We start from the raw sequence: 6,000 nt of genomic DNA, 5'->3' as shown, positions 1-6,000 counted from the left end.
TAGTTGTTCAGCATACAGTAATTCTGGCATGTGATTATTATTATTTGTTTTGTTTTGTTTTTTTGTTTTTTTTTTAAAGGGGGATGACATGCTTTGTTTTAATAGATAAAATAACTACGGTCTCCATTTGGATAATTTATTGTTCAGTTACTTTTCCAGTTGTTCTATGTTTTTTTCGTAGTATCGGTTCAGTAGTAGTATCGTGATGTTTTAGTCAGGTATCGTATCAAAGTCACAATTTTGGCATTGTGACAACACTATCCTGACCATATTTCAAAAATGTGGCAAACTTAAATCTCTGCCGAACCCCTTCCTTACACCATAAACTAAATTAAACATAAGCAGCTTTTTATCTTTACCTTTGACTTACCCTCATACGTCCCTGTATGTACGCCCTCTGCACTTTCCTGTCAATTTCATGATGAAATTCTCCTTAAACCCCAAAACTGTAAGTGTACGCAGTTCACCGAATCTATGCCATCCAATAACCAAATGTATTTAAATGATCATTTAAAGTAAGTGCTCCCTTCAACCAGGACTTCAGACGGGACACAAGCTTAAGGCAGCTTAGTTCTCCGAAAAGATGTATTTAATCTTAAGATATTAGGCCGGGTTATTTTTACTTACCATCGGCCCGTTTTAAAAACATTCGCTTGAAGACTTTAGCGAATGAAACAAATGAAATGAAAGCGATTGGGTGGTTTTAATCAAGGAGAGCAGCGGCGAGTCCAGCAGCGCTGAGGGTTTAACAGATGTCAAACAAGTAGCGCAGAGCTCCATTAGTAATATGAAGGGTGGATGAGATGATTAAATGTTATTTAAAGAAAGGACCAGAGAAGATAAAATCCTGTCGGAGGGGGGCCGCCGCTCCTTTCAGTGGCGTTTAAGCGGAAGGAGAAGTGATGTTTGTTTAACATCGTCTCATTGCTTTGACCTCTCTCATTAGAGCGGGAGAGTACATAAGCTGTTAATGTTGTGTCTCAGCCTCCCTCTTTTCACACACCAAGAGCTTCATTTAAATAACTTACAGGTCCAATTAGATGGGAAATTAAATTGTCATTATTTAAGTGGGTGACAAGCAGAGGAAGTGACAGGAAGGAGGCAGGAGTGGTTTGTGTCCCTTGAGGCCTGCTGTAGTTACACTTATGAATTTGGGGGGAAGCGCCGCTGATAATGACACACAAGCCCGTGTGTTTGCAAACTCGACAGAGGTGCAGATTAAATTCAAATTACACTAAACCATTAGATTCAAACGCACTCATTAGTTTGTTTATTTTGAAGACTCTTTAATTGTATTGCTACTTAATTTGTGACAACTTATTTAGCATTCATTATTAATATTAACAAACCATATTGCATTATATAATGATTGACTATGACTCAGGATTTTTTTTTTTTACATCTGTTGGATAAAACTACAGTTTCTTTCCTTCTTTTTCTTTCTATAATTGTTACAACTTCGCTAGTATTTTTTATTGTATAGTTTATAATGCATTTTAAATACAGATTTGTTGTGGAAGATTTCTTACCTTAGATTTTGATATATTTAGAATAAAATCTATGTTTTATAATAATAATAAAGAGCAGACAATTTACACCATTTGCACTACCAGTCAAATGTTTTTTGAACATTAAGGTTTTAAATGTTTTTAAAATAAGTATTTTAATAAAAATAAGTCTTTTGTTTTTTCAAATAACAGATTTTTATTTGAATATATTTTAAAATGTAATTTATTTCTGTGATCAAAGCTGAATTTTCAGCATCACTACTCCAGTCTGGTCCTTGGTCCTTCAGAAATCTTTCTAATATGCTGATTTGCTGCTCAACAAACATTTTTGTTATTATTATTATTATCAATATTTAAAATGGTTGAGTAATTTTTTTCAGGATTCTTCTAGAAAGAATAGAAAGATCCAAAGATCAGCATTTATCTGAAATAAAAAGCTTTTGTAACATTATACACTATACCATTTAAAAGCTTTGGGTCAGTATTTTTATTTATTTATTTATTTTAAATGGAAGAAATGGTAGAAATTAATATTTTTATTTAGCAAGGATGCTTTAAATTGATCAGAAGTGATGATAAAGACATTTATGATGTTACAAAATAATTTTATTTTAGATAAATGCTGTTCTTCTGAACTTTCTATTCATCAAAGAAACCTGAAAACTTCTACTCAGCTCATAATAATAATAATAATAATAATAATAATTATTATTATTATTATTATTATTATTATTATTATTAAAAAAATGTATTTGAGCAGCAAATCTGAATATTAGAATGATTTCTGAAGGATCATGTAACACTGAAGACTGAAGTAATGATGCTGAAAACTCACAATTCACAGGAATAAATTACATTTTAATATACACTACCGTTCAAAAGTTTGGGGTCAGTACATTTTTATTGTTTCTTTTTTTAAGAAATTAATACTTTTATTCACCAAGGATGTATTAAGTTAATAATTAAAAGTTTATTAAAAGTTAATAATAAATAATTTACATTGTTATAAAATATTTATATTTTGAATAAACACTGTACTTTTTAAACTTGTTATTCATGAAAGAATCCTGAAAAAAAAAATCACAGGTTCCAAAAAATATTTGGCAGCACAACTGTTGATATTATCCAACATTGATCATTCTAATAATAAATCCGCATATTAGAATGATTTCTGAAGGATCATGTGACACTTAAGACTGGAGTAACAGCTGATAAAAATTCAGCTTTTCATCACAGGAATAAATTCTATTTTAAAGTATGTTAAAATAAAAAAACATTATTTTATATTGTAAAAACATTTTGCAATATTACTGTTTTTTTTCTATATTTTTAATCAAATAAATGCAGCCTTGATGAGCATAAGAGACTTCTTTAAAGACTGTTACAAGTCTTACTGACCCCAAACTTTTGAACGGTAGTGTATATTTAAATAGAAATGAGTTCTTTTACATTTTAGAAATATATATAAAAAAATTACTTTTTTGCTGTACTTTGGATCAAATAAATGCAGGCTTGGTGAGCAGAAGAGACTTCTTTAAAGTGTAATTTACAATTTATATATCTATACAAAACTGTAATGACAACTAGTCCAAGTTTCCCTCATATGTTTACTTTCAGAATTTTGAAAATTAAATTTTAATGCAAAAAATGTGTTAAATGTAACATTAATTATTTTTATTATTTTGGTAAGATATGCTTCTGAAAAAAAAAAAAAACTGTTAATGCTCATCAAATCTGCATTTGATCGAGAAAAAACAGTAAAATCTGCAATATTGTGAAATATTATTACAATTTTAAAATAAGTGTTTTCTATTTGAATATATGTTCAAATATAATTTATTACTGTATTGCAAAGCTAAATTTTCAGCATCATTACTCCAGTCTTCAGTGTCACATGAACCTTCAGAAATCTAATTTGCTAATTTGCTGCTCAAGAAACATGTATTATTATTATTATTATAATTATTATCAATTTTGAAAAAAGTTGTTCTGCTTAATATTTACATGATAACAGAAACTCAAAAAGAACAATTTATTGTAAATAGAAATCTTGCAACATTATAAATGTCTTTACTTTCACTTTTGATCAGGTTAATGCATTCTTCCTCAATAAAAGTATTAATTTAATTTAAAAATAAATTGCTTTTTAATGGATGTATAACCTTCCTTCTCTTTTTTGCAGTTTAACTACTTTAAAACATTAGTAATTTCCAAATAAACAATCTACAACTTCAAAATAGCTCCCTCAGCTCTGATAACACGGCTGCATAAAAATAAGTGGCCTTTGCTGAATTAAATTTTGAAGGTGACAAACATTCTCATTTTTGTATTTTAATGTTCAATCAATAATGTTTAGAGTTAATCTTCTTAATTTATTTAATCAAATGAATGCATGCCTTCTGAATAAGAGTACTTTTTTTTTTTTTTTTTTAAGTACTGACCTCATACTTCTGAACAGTAGTATTTACCTTAAGACATTTATATACATTATTTATTTACGAATTGATTCTCTGAGCTGCAGAGTCCGATCACAAAGGTTATCCGCTGGGCCCCTGCGGTCCCTGTCCTGTCTGCATACACTGCCACATCACCGCCATAAAGCTGATGGATGGAGTGAAATCAGAAATTCACAGGTGATCTCTGACCCCGAGCATCTGTGCTGCTGCGCCGCTGTCTGTGGTCAGTCTGAGAGCTGCTGGCCGTATGGAGACTCACAACACTTACAAGAACCCCTCACTTCTGACCTCAGACCTCAGTGACGAGGGCCACGGTCTCACCAGGGGCTAATTTGACTCTGTAGGGACAACGTATGGCCACTTAGATCATATAGAAACCATTTTATATCTTATATATCCAGAGCTAGTAATTTTTGATGGAAGGTCAACCCAAATGTTTATAAACGACAAAACAAGTGCCTATTTCTGATGCTTGAAAGAATTAAATACAAGTAAAATGTACTTTGATTTTGCCCTCAGGTGTAAATAAATCATTATTCCGCTTATACTACGGTTACCACACGTATTTAAAGACATTCGTCAGCTTTTAAAACGCTCGTGTGTAGGATTCATTTCTTACGCATCTCATCCAACACCTCCGTTGCTTGTTCCAAAATGTCATTTTAGACCTATTAACAGAGGCTTGAGTCGTTTACAGTGGACTAATTGGGTTAATAATTATGTTATGAGAGAGACTGCGTGAGTGTGAATTACCTTAGTCTGTGCTTCTTTCAACCGCAGCAGCGTTTCTACTAACAGCGAAACTATAAGATCACCATACTCAAGAACACCGCCGTTGTTAGTTAGAAATATCATGTAGCTTATAAGTTGCTAAACTATTTAACTGATAAAGTCGTCAGAGCAGCGCGTGCATGTTTCCGTGTGTGTGCGCGCACCGTTTGTGAGGGAGAGAGAGCGGAAGAAAGAAAGTAGTCTGCTTTCCGCATATAATAAAACGTAATTTTGTGGCAAAAACATGGAATAATGTGCCGTTTTATCATGGTGTTTACTGTATTTATTTGTTTGTCTTTTGTGGATTTTGGTTATTTTGTTGTTTTAGGCTGTAAGGACCATTAAAATAACAGAAACCGTTTGGCGAAGTGATACAGAACTGTAATGCGGTCAAGAGCTGTCTGGAACTACTTTTGAAAAGTTCATGAGCCAATCAGATTCAAGAATTTAGCAGCGCCGTAGTATAATGTAAAACAATTCACCGCATTTTCGCTAGATGTAAACATACTGGTCCCGATACACTTCCTGTTTCTTTTTTTTTTTTACTTTACACAAACATCACAAAAAAAATTGTATTTGTATATGTGAAATAAAAAAAGAAAAAAAAAAAAAAGAAAAAACAGGAAGCGCTTCTGGACCAGTGTTGTTTACATCTAGTGAAATGGTCTATATAATATTAGCTTAAATGAATTTTGTGTATCACTGTAACTTATGTGACTCCTATGTATTCTACGTGTATTTGTGCTATTTAGTGTACATTTATCTGTGTTAAAATGTTTAATGCTGTTACTTCTTTTAAAAATACGGCTTAAGTTAATAAAATTAAGTTAATAAAATGTAATTTAATAAAATGATCTATAATATGATTATATATACACTACCACTGAAAGATTTTCGTATCAAGATCACCAAACCCACCAAGGGTGAATTAAATTTATTAAAACATACATTAAAATCAGAAAAGAATATGAAATATTATTACGATTTAAAATAGCTTTTGTCTACTTGAATGTATTTTAAAACATAATTTCTAATTTATTCCTGATGAAAATATTATTTTTATTTATTTATGTATTTTTTGGATCATTACTACAGTCTTTTGCCTCCATTTCTTATTATCAATGTTGACACTTATTCTTCGTCTTCTTTTTTTTTTTTTTTTTTTCTTTGATAAATACAAACTTCAGAACGATTTATTGAAAAAAAACTGAATTTATTTAAAATAAATATAAATAAATAAGTCTTCATTGGCAATTTTGATCTAT

Source organism: Labeo rohita, chromosome 10, assembly GCF_022985175.1.
Source record: "Labeo rohita strain BAU-BD-2019 chromosome 10, IGBB_LRoh.1.0, whole genome shotgun sequence".
NCBI lineage: Eukaryota > Metazoa > Chordata > Actinopteri > Cypriniformes > Cyprinidae > Labeo > Labeo rohita.
This window is presented reverse-complemented; position numbering follows the sequence as displayed.